The 18,406-nt window shown below is 24.3% G+C and overlaps 1 protein-coding gene across 1 annotated transcript in view; it reads left to right on the plus strand.

Annotated features, from left to right (window-relative positions):
• LOC129608163 (unconventional myosin-XVIIIa) overlaps positions 1 to 18,406 on the plus strand; it is a 229,151-nt gene that overhangs the window by 38,132 nt on the left and 172,613 nt on the right. The gene's annotated exons all lie outside the window — the stretch shown is intronic.

Below are 18,406 nucleotides of genomic sequence, written 5' to 3' on the forward strand. Positions count from 1 at the left end.
TAGGAAAACTCTATTTATTTTATCATAATTGTTTTATCGTATATTGTAATTTTTGTTCATCACTGTATATGTTCATATGTATAATAGAAAATTGTTCATAAAACTGATGAAGTTGTAAAATATAACTTTCATTTCATTTTCAATACTAAAATAGCATCAAATAATTTCAACTTATTTCCTATATTTTCTATTTATTTTTACTTTTTGTTAGAATAAATTAAAATTATATTAACATATAATATGATTTTGTTTACATGTCCCCAAAGAAAACGTATAATAGGGTTTATCGGGAGCACTGTAACCTACATGTAATATTAAATTATGAGAAAATTTAATGTTATACATTTGCGCGAACGGGACGGAGAGATTGTTGATCAAATTTTTACATTGTTACAATATTATAAATTAATTTTTGTTTTTAATTCAAAATTTCATATTCCATTTTGGGATGAATACATTTGTTTTTGTTGTTATTGTTTCTGTTATTTTTTATATATGTGAGACACATGCGCTTACACTTTTTATAGAATTTGGGAAATTTTTTTCGTATTTGAGATTAAGGTCTTCTTAAGATCAAAAAGGGGAATTTTTTTTGATCTTGAGAAGTTTTCTAAATTTTTATGTCATTATTGCTTCTAAAATTAGAAGTTATTGTTGCATTTCATTAAAAATTTAGAAAAGAAATTGATATTTTCAAGGAAAATTTGTTACATACACATATTTACATGTTTTTCTTTGTTTTCAACAATTTAATTTTTATTCATTTTGCAAATTTGAGCAATTTAATTCAAATTTGAGCAATTTAATTCTCATTACAGTTTCATAATAATTGAGGGTGTAAAATATGAGTGTACGTTAACGTAGGTGCAAAGTGTGTGTGGCTTGAAAGACTTTTGCTTAAATTTGAATATTATAAAAATTTGCTACCAAATAATTTGTACAAAACGACTGAATTAAGTCCACCCAATTCCTTTTGTCCGACCAATTTCATATTTTGAAAAGAACTTTGTTCATATGAGCCAATTGAAAGGAACCGGGAATTTTTCTTTTCAAATTTTATCAATAATTAACACGCACATTTCTGCCATCTGCTGCCAATTTTTCAATTTTTTATTTTGAATAATAATAATTCCATATATAATGCACATATTTCAGTAAATGGAACATTTAATTACAAAAATAAAATAATAAAAAGAATAGAAGAAAAATATTACGATATTATTTTTTATAATTAAATATTATGAAAGAGTCTCACACGTCTTGTCTTTTATGATGAACGATTTTCTATTCCCTACATATATACATACAAAGATATACATACAATTTTGTAAAAAGATGATTTGTTGAATATTTGAAATTTGAAATTACTTTTAAAATTAAAAAATTGCGAAATTTATGTATATGAAATGTACATGAAATGAGTATTTACTGAACACATGTGTCTAATTTGTTGTTGTTTTCCTGCGGTTTTATCATTTAAAATTGTGCAGTATGTAAGCTGGAAAAAAAAACATTAAGTTATCATTAAATATGACGAAATTTTTTTACTACAAAAAAAAACAGAAACAATTATTTAAAAAAACTTGAATGAACCAAATCCAAATTGACAAAAAAGCTGAAAAAATAAAAACAAGAAAAATTGGAAGCGGAAAATTTATGTGGGTCCATTGAACTTTAGGTCAACGTAGAAAAATCTTAATGTTTATTTTATAAATTAAAGAAGCGCATATTATTAAATTTATAAGTAACTATGTGTATAATATATACAGGGTTCTTTCTAATTAAATTATTGTTGTATTTATTTGTAACATGAATGAAAATTTTAAAATTAATTCTATATATTAGCTTTTATTTTATATTATATATTAGCTAGCCGAACACATAATATTGTAAGAAAAACTGCAACTGTAACAGAAGTAAGATTAAAATTTCCGTTTTAAAATTCATTACTTTCTTTGCCTCAGCTTTTAGGACAATTTTAATCTAGAGAATTTTTATCTAGAGAATCTTATAGTTTTTTAAATTATTATAATGCGAAAATCAGCTTATAACGGTTAAGACCTGGTTAACTACAGTGTTATTGCAATTCCAACAACAGCAAAGGCTTGTGTTTTATATATGCTATAAATTATGAGACATTTTTTAAAACTCAATTTAGAAAGTTTCTAAGTTGAATCCAAAGTAAAAATCAAATCATTCCTGCCGACAAAATTTTAATTCTAATCAAAATTGTTAACAATAAAAAAGGCACCCTACATTTTTTTTTCTATAACAGTTGCAGTTTACAATATTTATATATTTCTAGTTACATATATTTATTTGTTTATAGAAGTTTAATTGTATCATAAAGTAATAAACAAATAGATATTATAATAGAAAATTCTTAAAATAGATGTAATGCTCAAATTTATTAAACTTATTTGCATATACATAAATGTATATGTGTGTATTTATGTATAACAAAAAGATGGTAATAATTGAGGCAATAATGCCATATTATACATACGAGTAAATAAATTTATTGTGTGATTTAAAAATATTTGAAATCTTTTTCAAAATTTTCTTAAGAGCATCAGCAGTTGATCTTATATTTCAATCAAGTGATTTTTAATAGAAAATTATTGTGACAGATCTGTGATTTTTTTAAAGTGGTTATAACATGGTTATGTTATAAATATATATATAATATTATTGGGTATATAAATTATAATAGGTCAGTTTAATTAATTGGTTCGTTTAATATACAAAATTTATTAACATGTCGTCTATTCATACGTAAGATGTAGGTATGTTTTTCTTGAATGAATTTTGAAGAGACACAGTGTGTAAAAAAAAAATAGTGTAAACATATTATTATGTACAGGGAATCTGTGTACGCATATACATACAATTGTATTTATATAAGATAATTTAAATACATATTTATAGAGCATATTAGGTGATTTGAATATAACAGAAATTTGTCAAAAAATTACATAGTATTTTAATAAAATATAAGAAATTTAATATTTAACACCTATAGTTCTTTCATTAAATATTTACATTTAATGTTTTCATTATATTCAATATGTGTAAAGTATTGAAATTATTTGGTATTTTTTTTTTTGCAGTTTACAATCTACCTTGTAGGTAATTTAAACTTTTAAAATATTTTAAAATCAATTTGTTCTGATGGTATGTAATTGGAAGTTTTTTTTTTCATTCTGTTATTTAAACAGTGAATTAGTAAATACTAATAAATTTCAAGCAAATTAATTTGTGTAATTAAATAAATCAAGAACTGCGTATTCACGGAGCTCATTTCAGACATTTAGTGTTATTTGTCAATTATTGAATGTCAGATTTTCGCAGCTCTCTGTACTACATTCATTGGATTTGAATTAAAGATTTTATGAAAAAGGCTGTTTCGGCCGAGATATTGTATTTTGTTCCAGTATATGTGAGGTAAAGTTCTTACTATTAATGACATAAGTTTTTTGAAAGATTAATTACACTAAAATGAATACAAGATTTATTTTTCATTTAATTGCTATTCTTAAAATTCACAAATCCTATTGAAGGACTAATAATTGTTAGTTCATTTCATATATTTAGCAGATTGGATTCTCAAAAACTATATACAAATAAACATGTGTGTTGATTATTGAATTAGATTCATTTAATTGAAATTTGAAATATTTTAATCCACCTGGAATTGTTTCATTTACTTTATATTTGTAAATATAATCAAATTACTTTATAAACTTAGAAAATCGTTCTCTTCGTTACTCTTCGTTTAGTAAATTTTGGATCAACCTACGTATGCAATTCAATGTACGGATATATTGTATTTTGATTTTCTTAATCGTATGATAATTGTTTGCATGCTTATGCATGTTAGTATATTTTGATATTAAGAAAGCAGGTAGGTACATGGCATAATTTTTTTAATTTTAAATTCAGATGTTCACGTACAGTCATATCGTTGACTTGGATTTTGTCAACATAAATTTTTATAAGAGAATAAAATTAAATTGTAATTTCGATTAAGATTTTTTGAAACCTATAATACTATAGGTCTTCGTATTCAAAAAATCTTATTAGTATTAATTTAAATTAAGCTATTTAAATTATTCTACAATAAATACTAAGTTCAAAAATATATTTGTAAATGTTCAATACATTTAAATTATGAATAATTGAAAATTATTTTGTTCAAATATGTAGTTAGCAAAATTTTCACTCAAATTTCAAAATTCTAATATTTTAAATATCGATTATGAATATTTTAAACATATTCTCTAGACAGCATATTACATAAAATCATTATAAAACAATCGGTTTACTTTATAAATTTATTACCGTGATAGATTAGAGACGGCCGATAGAGCAAAGATATATAACAGAGTACCTCTTAAGCAAGACAAAACAAAAAAAAAGAAAATCATTTGATCAAAATCAAAAATTTGAATCACCCATATGCATTTATGCAGCAAGAACGAGTTTAACAATCAACAACAATAATAATAATTAAAATATAAAAGCTAAAAGTGCTAAATAAGGGCGATAACTTTTTCAGCTTCTGAACGAAAACCAATGCACGCCAATATATGTAAGTACATGAATACAAGAAGAAAAAAACAGAATAAAAAGCGACAGCAAATATATAAGAAGAGGAAAAAATCTCTTCAATTTGTTAAAAAAATTGTTGTGATATCGTAATTGATGGGATAACAAGAACAAGAAAAAATCCGCGGCGACTTGTCTTTATCTTGAGCAAATACCAAGTTTTTGCTTTTTTTCTTTTTTTTTTGCTTTGTTATTGCTCCCTCTGACTTTACTGTATCCATTTGGTGTCTATTTCAGTTTTTTTGTTTTGCTTCATTTCCATTTTGAAGGTGCTAACATTTCGTGGACATTGAAAATCCAAAATTGAGTTCATGTTGACCAAATAATAAATTGCATCATATTTAATGTTAGTTGGTGGTATACGATCTACAATTATACTGAAAAAAGCAGCAGTAAAAAAGCAAAAACAATAGTAAAGAAAAAAAAAGAAGAAGTCATAAAAAACATAGCATTTTTGTTAATGGTACTACACATATTGTGGTGCTATGGCACTGGTCGATCTCTCACTGAGCAATTTTTATTATTTTGTTTCATTTTTTATGCGATTCCAACCGAGATAACCTTATTTTACATACATACATAGGTTTATATAGTATTTACTAATGTGGACAAAGATATGAATTTAAGTAACAGATCAACTTACCGTATTACTTTACAATAAGTTAATTCTTGTATATAATATGGTTATACTTACATAAAATTACAAGGTGTGCATGTAATTAGTGCGAAAGTATATTGCATAGCGCACTGAGGGAATTTATTGTTCGACCTTGCTCAAAAAAAGCGCTCAAACACTTTTTTGAGTGCTTAAAACTTATAAAGCACTCATTTGAAAACTGTTGACCTTATAAATTCGGGTCGAGCATATTTTCGGAATCGTTCGGAATCTTCTGATTTGTTAGTGTTGTAAGGTTGGGAGGTTGTTTTCTCACAGTAGGTATGTTGAGACAAAAGAGACTTCATTCTCATTTCAACAAAATTTCCACATGTCTTGCTTGAGCTAGATCGAATTTTATATCAGGTTTCCGGTTACCAGATCTGCGAGATTTTACTGTTTTTTTTATTGCAACACTTTGCTCGAATTGCTTTTGGTCATAGTCATACTGGAAATTTAGTTTGTTTGAAGCGTCACATGATTACTCTGATAATAAATCTTAGAATACACAATTTTCTTATTTATATAGACTTTATTTTTTATAGAGATTGCAATCGTTGGTAGAAAGAATACAAAAACTACGTATGCCTCGTCGTCGATAATCTTCGATATTCGTGCTTGCGTTGTTTCTCTTTCGTTAATAATATTTTCCCTACGTTTGATAACTATCAAATTTCATAATTTGAAATTTTGATAGTTCGTATACCGACTTCGAAAAATTTAATATTTCGATATTATTTTCCCGACATAGTTCGGTATTTTTGTTGCAGTTTTGAACACCTTGTGCATATTTATTAAAGACATATGCATAACGTGTACGTAATGTGGTATAGGTAGACATATAAATACATAATCTAAACATATTTCTTATTACTAATATTTATTTAAGTTTAATATAAGAATATTGAAATTTATATATAATATGTGAGAGGAGTTCGAAATTATTGTGGGCGAACTTGATTAAATAATAAAAACCGAAAAACAAAACAATTTTCTTGAGTGAGTTCCTTCTGTTCATTTTTTTTTCTTTTTGTTTTTAATATTGAAATTTATTCGAATTTTTATATTTAAAAAGAAATAAAACCAAATCAAATAAACTTGATATACGCACAAATATGCATATTATACACAACTATACACAACATTATAAACATTAATATTTGTGTTATACACAAGTATAATATTTGAATTGAAAATTTCAAAGTGGACATGCGGTATAACAATTTATAAAAAATGAATAGTGCAGATTGTTGTCAACATTTTTTTTTCATTTCATGCTCATAATAAATTGTATATTAACATGTGTAAATCTGTATATAAAATAATTTGTACATATATTTATAGTACAATGTTCATAAATATGTAATATTTAATATGTAAATATGTGATTGAATTAATTTGTGTTTTATGTATAACAGAAAAACGAAAAAGGTTTATTTCTTGATAACATTTTAAAAATTCATTCAATCAAAATAAAATTTTTAAACAATTTGTTTTATTTTTATTACAAATTCTTTTTTTTTATTTTTCTGGTTCATTTTCATATACCAATAATGGAAATATGTAAATATAGTTGGATACTCTTGAATTACGGTACATATAGAGAGTAATGTAAATATTATAATGATCTAATCGAAAAATGATTTAATAAAGAGATTTTGATGAATTTAATTGAAATATTATGAAAAATTTATAAGAAATTTAAATGTCGTTCCGATATCCGTAAGTGACTCTATGTTCAGTTTAATTTTATTATAGGACTTTTTGAAATTAAAAACGTGCAGGTTATGAGTTCATGCATAATGTGATATAGTTGCCTCGCTACTGTTTGTCAAAGTGAAATTTATTTAATTTTGAAAAATATTTATTATTAAATATTTTGCTCTTTAATATTTATTTATTAGACATGAATTTTTGCTCTCATTGTTATCATTATAACTATAATTAAAATAAAGTGTTATCTTTAATTTATTATGTACCATGAAATCCCTTCGATTGATTCTAAACCCAGTGCCGAATTTCACTATGACAGTAAATTTTATTAAAATTTTTTTTTTTTTGTTATATAAAGTCGTCAACACTAAAGGAAGTTAAGCCTAAAAAGTATACAAAACCTAATTTAGAAACAAAAATGAGAAAAACATTTTCTGAGAGAAATGGAAAAAATTCATTTAAAAAATTAGTTGTAAGAATATTTTGTTTAAATATTATAACCGCACATTTACTAATTTACATAGACGAATGCGAAAAACTAGCTTAACTCAACAATAACGAGAGGAGCCGCACAGCAATATATTGAAATATTGTTGTGATTTGGAATTAACCCATCAAAAAGTATAAGGTAGTTAGCTAGAGAGACGAAAACCTTAACTAAAATAGTTTTTGAAAACTTTGCACCGAGACAAACATTCACTCGTTCCACTTATTATACCGACAAGGAAAATTTTTAAGCAGCGGTTCATGGCAAAGGCATTCATTTTTACAATTGGCTTATAAGTAAACAATACGAAAATAGTAATTTTGTAAGAAATATTCTTTCACCATAACCATAATTAACAAGAGATGGAATCATCAATTTTCATAATTTGCACACCTGATGGTCTCAACAAAATCTTCATGATAAAAAGCAGGCTACAATTTAAGCTATCCAACACAGATTTAGTTTGACCGTTTGACCTTTTATAAAAGACAAAATTTTTTTTATGTAGAAAATTCAAGGAGCCCAGAGCAAAATAACTTTATTAATACAAAGATTTCCCTCTTACTTATAGATGTAACTACATACATACATACGTACATACATTTTGATTCCCCTAAAAGTATGCAATTTTAAAATTTTCTCAAAATATTCATATTTCATACATATTTGAATTTATAATTTATTCGAATATATTTGACATTATTTTGACATTTGACATTATTTCTATAATCATAATGATTTTCATTAAATTATAACGGGATTTGTTTTTTTTTCCCAAATATCAAATAAAATTTTTCAAATTCTCATTGACTACATGTCAAATTATTAATATTTTTTATGTAAATTCAGTTTATGTGCGTAAATATTTCGATTAAAATGAATTAAATTGTATTTTAATTGAAATAAAATGCAAAAAAAAAAAATTGTGTTATTTTTTTGTCTTGAAAATAAATTTCAAGATTTTGAAAGGAAAGTAAAGGTTTAAAAGAAAGATGAAAATGAAAAGCAAACAAACAAATCTCCAAATATAAAAATTAAGAAAATGTTTTAGGAAAGAAGAGGCAGAAAGAGGCAAGAAAGGAAGGAAGGAAGTTATGGCGGTTGCATTTTTTGATGACATCATTGCATAAATTAATTTCACTCTCTTCTTACATTTCATTTGAATTTTTTAATAATAATTTTTTATTTGTTTTAATAAAAATCAAATAAACGTTTCGTTTTTTTTTTTTGATATCATTTTAAATATTTAGATTTAAAGGTTATTTTTTTGTCTTTTTATGTGTTTGACTTGATTTGGCTTTCTATTTAAATAAACATTAAGTGAACATTTGTTTTTTTCTTATCGCTTTTTTTCACATATGGTCCAGTCTTAAAGGGTGTCTGTGTCCCTTTAACATTTTATTCTGATCATCTTATTTTTTTTGTGTTGTGTTTTTTTCTGATTGAAGAAATCATAAGAAAATATAAAACATTTAATCATAATAACCATAAATGCCAAAGAAAAAAATATGATAAAAAACAAAAATAACCATAAAAAAGTTGAATTTTAATGCGCGTGGAAGCGTTCAATTCTGGCCACATTAATTTTCATCAACTATTTTTTTTTTTTTTTTTTCAATATAATATGATGGTAGTTGTTTTGTTTGTTTATTTATTTTTTTTTTTGTAATGAAAATTATACGTGTGCGGTCATCATTGATGACGGAAATTTTAACAAAATCAAAAAAAGAACAGAAAAAAATTGGTTAAAGATTGCTTTTAAATTTTATCAGCAAAAGATATGCAAATATTATTGAGAAAAAAAAAAGATTATGTTTTTATTTAATTAATTTAAACTTAGGTCAATGTATAATTCACGCCGTTTATAACGCCTTTTTATAACTCTAAATAATAATATGGTATTATAACGCCTTCACATTTGTTAAAGATCGTAATATACGCACCTTTTATAACCCGGCTTATTTAAAATGGTAACATTAAAGCCTTATACTCTAAACATGGTGTACAATATACAAGTATGGAGGCCACCACCGTAATAATTAAATATAATTTAAATATTGTTAAATATAAATGTACAAATAGGCGTGAACTGTCCTTTTTACCACTATATATATGTATATATAAAAAGAAGGTGTGTTAAATATACAAGCATTTAAATTGGAAATTGTATGACTATAATTCTGAAATTATTGGGAATTTTCCCAAAAAGTTAAACTGATCAAACTAACAAAATAATAAGAAATTAAATAATTTAAATTTAGTACAAAAAGAATAGTTATTGATTTATAATTAAAAATGTATAACAGTTAGACTGCACTATGATTAATATTTTACTGCATTTTGATGGTTTATGATTCGCTAAGCTCAAAATTCTGTGTAGAATTAAAAAGAACGCAACAGTACACCCAAAATAGTTTCCTATGCTAATAGCACTATTTAATAAATTTCACCTCAACTTGGTTTTTTATAGTATCCTAGACAAAGCAGACTATAATAATGTTTGATTGGTAAATCCTAATCAAATATAAAGTTTTTTTGTTTATTAAAATTAAATTTTTGATAAATTTCTTGTAATTAATTTGAAGAAGAAGAAAAAAAAAAGCTTTTAAAACGTTTAAAAATCATTTCTCATCTAACACTTCCGTAAAGTAACAAAAAAATTATGTTGAGAAATTGGAAATGTAATGCTGTCTGGCCGAAACACAACAAACCCAAAACAAAAAAAGTGCCTTTTAATACTTTTTACTTCTTCTAACAAAAAAAAATATAACAAAAAATCTTAATAATAAAAGAACTAATTTTTGTGCTAGAAGGCGCCACATCAACTTTATGAATTCATAATAATTTTTCAATGTCTATTTTGAATTAACGATCATAAAAAAAGGTATACATATATATATATATATATCTAGGAAATATTAGTTAAAATTAAACAATTCTTTAGTAGCGTTATTTGCGTTATAAAACACACTATGCTGTTATACAAAAACAAAAAAAAAGTAAAATTTTTTAAGTAACAAAATGAAAAAAGAATAAGGATTAGATTTCATTGATTTTTATATGAATTTTTTTTTTATATAACAGTTTAGATTTATATCTTATATAAAAAGTATAGATATTCTTAAAATAAAATTTCGAAATTTAAAATTTGACCCACAAATTTTTACAGCGTTATATCCAAGTTTATATGCAGTTTAAGTTATAAGATTTTATATCTAAAAGTAAGTGCCACGAATTAACGAATATATAGCACTAACAACTGTTCGAAATCTGATTCGGACGCTGTTTCGTTTGGAAATCTTTTTATATAAGAGTAAAAGTCATCTACGGCAAGAAATGTGTGCTCAGAGTGTTACGAAAATGAATTTTCACATTTTCTTCGGAAAGATTCGAATATTTTGTTTCCTTATAGGTTCATGTGGTTCAACTAACAAATTTTTTATTTTCGAATTTTCTAAATGTATAACAGTTATATAAAGACTGTATAACAGTTATGTAAGGAGTGTATAACACTTTCATATAAATGAGGTATAGAGTACACCTGTTATGTGCTCGAATGTATAACAATTAAATGTGAGAATGTATAACAGTTATGCGTCTATATTTAATCTTTTTCATTTTTTCTAAGTTAGTACGGAGTTTTCAACAAAACACACATTTTAAAACCAAAATTTTAAAATTATATTTTCAACTTGAATTGCATATTATGTAGCTTTTCTTTTCGCCCTTAACGTACTCGTTTATACATATATGTAAGTAGTTGTTATAACAAATATTTTATTTGTTTTATATAACAATTCAAATTTGAAATTCATTTTAATTTCCATAAATAAATATTGAATTAATTGAAAATGCAAATGAAATTTTGATTTCTTTTTAATAAAATTTATTACAAAAAAAAAAAAAAATTGAATATAGATTTGTTGGACTACAAAATTTTTTCTTGTCTTTGATTTTATTTAAGAATCAACAAAATAAAAAAGAAATCGTATAAATCATTCAAAATATCAGCAATTTCATTTAAGGGCACACATGTACATACATTAGTTTCTTATGTGGTACAGTCAAGTATAATATTTATTTTTTAACTTTTAAAATTTTTTAATTCGGAAATATCTTGATAAATTTCATTGGGTTTAAGTTTTCCATGCTTATTGTTTTTCTCATTTATTTTTCTTAATTTTATATAAAACTTATAATTTGCAATTTATTTTCGCTAATTTTTTCCCTATTCATTGTTCTTTATACATTTTTTTTTTCCAATTTAATAGCAATTAAAATAAATTTCACGCGTCATTTTGTTACAAAATAACAGCAATATTGTAACTCACTGGTTGTTTTAGTGTGTAGTTAATAAAATAAATTTTCTTAAGAAAAGATTATTTTTTATGTTTTATACTTATTGTAAAAAAAAAGTGTTTGTAATATTGTGTGATTGTTTGTATATACTCGTTAATTTCTTATTCATCATATTATACTTATAAGCTTGAATGAAAATCTTTTGGGAATGAGGTTAGAATTAATTTGACTAACAATTGGCACTCATGATGAATTGAAAGTGGGTGTGCGAGTGAGTTTTTTATTTTTGCATTTAATATGATATTATGGTAAAAAATTAAGAATTAAAAAACAAAAATTTAATTTAAAAAATTACAGTAGAATTACTTAAATTAGAAATCGATGGCAGAATTTACGGGAAAATTTTGGATCAAAATTATAGCAGTAAAATGTGAAAAATCGTTAACATTCGAACAACTCAACTAAATTGCCAATATTTACTGACTTTGTTGAAAAATGCTAACGGATTTGCTAATTAACAAAATGTCAGTTTTTGTTGGAAAATGTGCTAATTTCAATATTGAAAAATTAATTTTGGCAATGGATTTGCTCAAATAATCTTTAAAATCATGCGATTTTTTAGTTGAGGGTATCTGAAATTACCAATTTATACAGATGAACGGCTTGGAGAACATTATTAGCATTATTTGTGAAATATGACAGAAAATGGGGCAAAACCTGTGTGTCACTCAATAGAACACGCTGCGCAAAGAGCGGTAACTTTGGTCATATGTCTGAAATATTTTTGCCATAAATCAAACGCAAAATTAAAGCTGGATTCCACTGTAATGTTATAAATACATAATAAATATAATAGAATTTTTTTTTTAGTTCGATTTTGAGGTAAGGTTTATGGCCAGATTTTATTAAAGGAATAATAATAAAATCAAAACAGAATAATTGCTTGAACTCCTACAGATGTTATGGAAATGCCAATAATTCAAAATAAAAGACTTGATTTGCAAATTCTAATTTGTAATTTTATTTTTTTTTCTGCGTTTTTTCTCTTATTTTTTGCCGATTTTGGTATTCAGTTCACCAATAGTTTTTCTTTTTAATATTTTTTTGTCTTTGTAATTCTATTTCATTTATTTTGGTTGTTGTTTAGCTTTGGTTTAACAATTTTGTTGTTTTATCTATTGATTTAGATTATTGATAAAATGCGAATGCGTGTCCTTATATTGTTTTTTTTTTTTTTCAAATTTAAAGTTTCGGAATAAAAAAACGCACATTTATTTTAATTTTTTTTTTGGAATTCACAATAAAAGATTACAAGAAATTGAATTAGAATTGAAATAAAGATGAAGTCATATACATTTTAAATGAATTTTAAAGTTAGCATCTAGTTAATCTAATTTGAATTTTGCATTATACATTCAATATTATGTACATGGGAGAAAAATTGGAAAACAAGCAAAAAATCTTGTATATTTTTCGATATGTACATAAAATATGAATTTCAAATTAGGGAAAAAAAAATAATGTTTTAATCTGTATTTAAATTTGAATTTGAATTACTAAAATAATTTATAAAAAATAAAAAAATTTTGCTTTTTTTTCCAAATTAGTCAATCGTTTGTTATTTCCTTTTCAAAATATTACCACCTGGGTTGTACAAACAGACTTGTATTCATAATGACAACTGATATTTTATCAAGAGAGAAAAATGTCAAATTTTTTAAGTTTATGTTAAATTATGCCTATACGTTCCGCCTAACTATACTCTTTAATTATATATATATAAGATAAAGTAGAGACTAAGATATTTCTCTATAATATTTAATTTAATCTCAAAAGCAAATTGTCAAAATTTACTTTTAAAATTATCAACTACTCAACTTATCTCAGCCGATCTACTCAATTTATAGCCCCGAAATTGTTATACCCCTGTGAATTGATTTTCAGGTCAAGATTTGGTACTTGTTAACTCTTTATTTTGTGGTAATTAAGGTACTCTGCTTTGTGCTTATTAACCAACAACACTTGAAGCCTTAAAGGTCGACAATTTCCATGTTATTCGTGACCTATACCGCTTGCAACAAAATAAATTATTGAAACTAAAATATGTTTAAGTAAACTTAAATTTTTTTTTTACTTTATAACACTTGTTCATGACACTGTACTTGTTTTAAAAAAATATTTTCTATTTTTTATATCACAAATTAAAAAGTTCTTATGTCACTTTTATGTCAATAATTATTATGCATATTTTAATTTTAACCTAAAAATTTTAAGTACATCTCTTGAACACCTTTCCTTTTCTCACCTTTTCTTTTTCATTTTGAAATTCCATTATTGTTTAGAATTTAAAAATTATCTTGACATTAAAGATGTACATAATATGAGAATTATAAAATTTACGATAAAATATTGAAAGTAAGGTGGAGAAAAAATTTGATAATATTGATAATATAAAATAATGTCCAAGTGCATGTAGTCTTTAAATGAGGTTAAGTCTTATTTATTATTATACTTACTCATATGACAATAATTATTATACTGTTACTTATTGATGTGACATTTGTGCCGCTTTTCATAAATTTTTGCAAATATTATTTTCTGCTGTATATATAGAGAATCTTATAAAAAGATTTACATATAAATTTTGTAAATGGAAATGTAAAACTATTTAAAATCCTATCAGAAAGAATAAAAATTATAAAAATTTTTAGATCTTAATATAAACTGTTAGAAATGAAATTTTCGTTACAAAGTGATTACAAATTTTTGGTTAATAATTGTGTTAATTAGTTATTAATAAAAATTGTAATTAGTAAATTGAGAATACAATAAAATATTTTAAAAAATTTCATTTTAGAATTTCTTAAATTAAAATATTAATCGACAGAATAACAAAAATCATTTAACGCCTCCTTTCAAACTAATGAAGACTTCTGTGCTTGTATTTAAAACGTAAACTTCATGTTTTGTTAAATACGCAAATTATTAAGACGTTAATTAAGTTAATTACGACTAATGTCTTAAAAACACGCAAAAAGAAAAAAAATTAAAACTTGAAATTAAAACATAAAGAAAAACAAAAACAACTAATTTGTATCGTAGGGGAAAATTGTTCGGAAATTTATCTGCCCATTTTAAGTAAAAAAGAAATAAACTTAATAAAATTTTCCAAATCAATTTATTACTTTAAATGACTAATGAAAATATCATGAGTATAGGATTAATTACGGTAATCAATCTCTATATATGGTAATGTAAGTAGTTTTGTAAGTGGACTAGAAATAATTTATTAATGTCATTTATTAAAATTTTATTATAAAAGTTTTTACGCTGTTTTTTTTTAGTTGACACGTAGAGTACTAGTTACTAAATTGTAGGCTGTTTTAGTTACGAAATTACTATTTGCGAAAATAAGTTAATTATTTGCATTAGTATTATTTTATTTAAAATAAACTTGCCAGTACGTAATACTAATTTAGCTGTTTCCGATTAACTATGTTTCCCGTTAAACGGCCTTGACACGTTCCGAAAAAACTGGCCGCTAAGTGAAATGGCTTAAATCGAATCATTTATATATGTACATACATACAATATATAAATTTATTCGTTGCAATATATACAATATTTGACACTTTTTTGACAGTGACATTTATCCAATACCTTTCAATACCAATGCGTTATTTATTTCCATATAGTTCGCATAACAGGGTATTAGTGTATAGCGATATTTATCGTGAAAATTTCAAAAACTTTTATTATAGGCGCGGATCATCTGAATAAATTGGTTTGTGTCTATGATAATAATATTGAAGTAATTATGTATTAATATCACAATTATTTATTGATTTCATACTTAGAATCAGTCAAATTTCTTAAATTAATTCAGGAAAAATAATTAAAAATAAATTAAAATGTAGATTCCAAATAACATTCAGAGTATTTTGATTCGAAAATCTGTAACAATCAGCAAAATTTCGAACCAATGAGCAACACAAGAAATTTACTATTCTTAAAAGTTTTGCTTCACAGTTTTTTCCTTTAAAAATTTTCATAAATATTATTGTCAAAAGTTCTTGATTCACTCTATACATACTTAATATTAAAATTTTTTATATTAAAAAAAAAAAATTGTCACAAATACTGTCAAATTTAATAAAAATACAAAAAGGCAATACCATTTATGAAATATGATACATAAAATTTGTTGAATTTAATAGGATTAGACACAAAATTAAAGGAAAAAAAGATAAAAAAATAATTTTTTATTGAATGAGGAATGGAAAAAAAAAAATAACAAAATAAAAATTTAAAACATAAAAAAATTATACAGGTAAATCATTTTGTTTTTATTTTTTTTTTATTTTTTTGTTTTCTTGCTATTAGGTATGAACGTGAGGTGCCCATCCATAATTCTTTTCTCCATAATAATTTTTTATTTTCCTTACCTCCGTTGTTTTTGTTTCTTTTGATTTCTTCATTGCATTTCGATTCATTCTTTTGTATTGTATTAATTTTTGTAACAATAATGAGGTCTTATTCTAAAAAGGGCCATAACCAAAGTATGTACTGCATGACGAATAACCTAGTCAAAATGTTAAATATATTTTGTATGCATGTAGTACATTGAAAAGAGAACAAAAGATTTTAAAGAAAAGAATCTATATGCAACAATTCAATAATATAGTGACAAAAAATTTATTAACAAAGTGAAAAAGGCGCAGCAAGAAATATGCAATTGAAATTAGGGTTACCAGTTATACTTAAATTTTGGAATTATTTAATGAGTCTGCAAAATGATTTATCTATTTTATAGTTGGAAAATATTAATTATAATATAATGTGAAAATAATCTGGAAAAGCTGGAATTTCATTCAAATTAACTTTTGGTTTAATAATTTTCGAATTCGAAATTTCAATAATACTGCAATTAGGGATTCCGAGAGGAACTCGATTTATGCAGGATTTTTTTTATTTTATTTTTTTAGCGTTTGAGGACACCAAAAGTTGCCACGAGCTATTTTTTTTTCTTGCTCATTTTTCAAAACAGAAAAATTTCCAGAGTTCGAAATCCCAATTCATTATTTCCGTACGAAAAATTCCGAATGGATAATAAAAAAAACGCATTTATGAGCGAAATTGATAATTGAATTTAAACTAATGATTGTCTAAATTGTGTTCAAACACATCTATCTTGTTCGAATTACGTAATTATATTCTATTCTGGTAAGAACTTGTTGGCTATCTTATAGATTAATATTAAAGAGTGGTTAATATTATTTAATGTTGCTGTAGGTTTTTAAAATGTTGTTTTCAATACATTGGTTTTATCTTTATAGCAAGAATATACAACATATGAATGTATGTCTGCATTTAAATTTTAATGTTAAAAAAAAAAAAACACAAAATTTTAAACATATATGTATTATTGTTTTCCGATTTGATGCGGCGGGGTGTCCGACGACGGAAATACTAAAAAAGTGTTGTCGTTATTTGTTTTTTATTTATATTCTCATTTATTTTTTTTGTTATTTTATAAAGCGTTTTATTTCTGTTTTAAGCCGTTCTGTTGTACTTAATTTTTTTTTTTTTTTCTTTTTCAATTTTCCGTTTTCTTAATATAACTTCAAAGCGCAATACGTTATAATTATAAAAATAGGAGAGAAAAAAAATAGTACAAAAACAATAAAACAGAAATAACATTAAAATTGTACTAAGCGATAAAATATTAGAAGAGAAGAAAGGAAATTGTACTGTTTGCCTCACAGTTCGTAAAGTAAAATACTATTTTTTATTTTCTAAAGTTTTTTCTTTTTAAAGTTGTGCTAGTATCGCATTTGCGTTATTTTATATACATATACTATGTATGTGTGTATTTATATTGTAAAATTCGTGAGCACGAGACGAATAAAGTTGAAAAAACAAAAATAACAACAACAACAAAAAAAAATAAATGTTTTGGTTTTTTATTTTTTTTGAATGGAGAGTTGGCTGTCTTATGTAGTGAGTGTAGATTATTCCAGCTGATTTTTCTATGCTTCTTCAGTTGATTCAATTCAGTCAGTTTAGTTAGTATCTTTGAAACTTTGATGGCGATCGTATCTTTTTAATTTTATTTTTAATTTTTTATTATTCTGTTGCAGCTAATAATTTCGATTTTAAATGTTACTCTGATAATTTTATGTTTTTATTTGTGGAACAAAAAAAAAATAAATAAAAAAAAAATTGGTATAAATAATTTTTGTCGTCGTTTTAAAAAAGCACTGCTTTTTTTTTTTTTAAACGCGGAAAATTTGCCGTGTATTCTGCTGCTCTTTAAACTGCGATCGTTGTCTTCTTTATCATTATCGTGTCTTTTTATTTATTTTTTTTGACAATATTATTCTTGTTTTTTTTTTTTTGTGTCATGATGGTGTTGTTTGGCTAATGTTAAATTTGCGTTCGCCGTCGTCATCATCGTCGTTCTCATCGTCGTCGTAGTCGTGATATATGGAATGAGTTTTTGAAAAATTATTTTATTTTAATTTTTTTTTTCAATTCTATTTTATTGATTTTTACTAAACCGTTATATATATTGCAAGTGATCATTGTGTTTGTAATGTATGTCTTTTGTTTTTTTTTACTGTTCTTCTTTTTGCATATTTTAT

The sequence above is a fragment of the Condylostylus longicornis genome, unplaced genomic scaffold (assembly GCF_029603195.1).
Source record: "Condylostylus longicornis isolate FDR11 unplaced genomic scaffold, ASM2960319v2 ptg000030l, whole genome shotgun sequence".
Lineage (NCBI taxonomy): Eukaryota > Metazoa > Arthropoda > Insecta > Diptera > Dolichopodidae > Condylostylus > Condylostylus longicornis.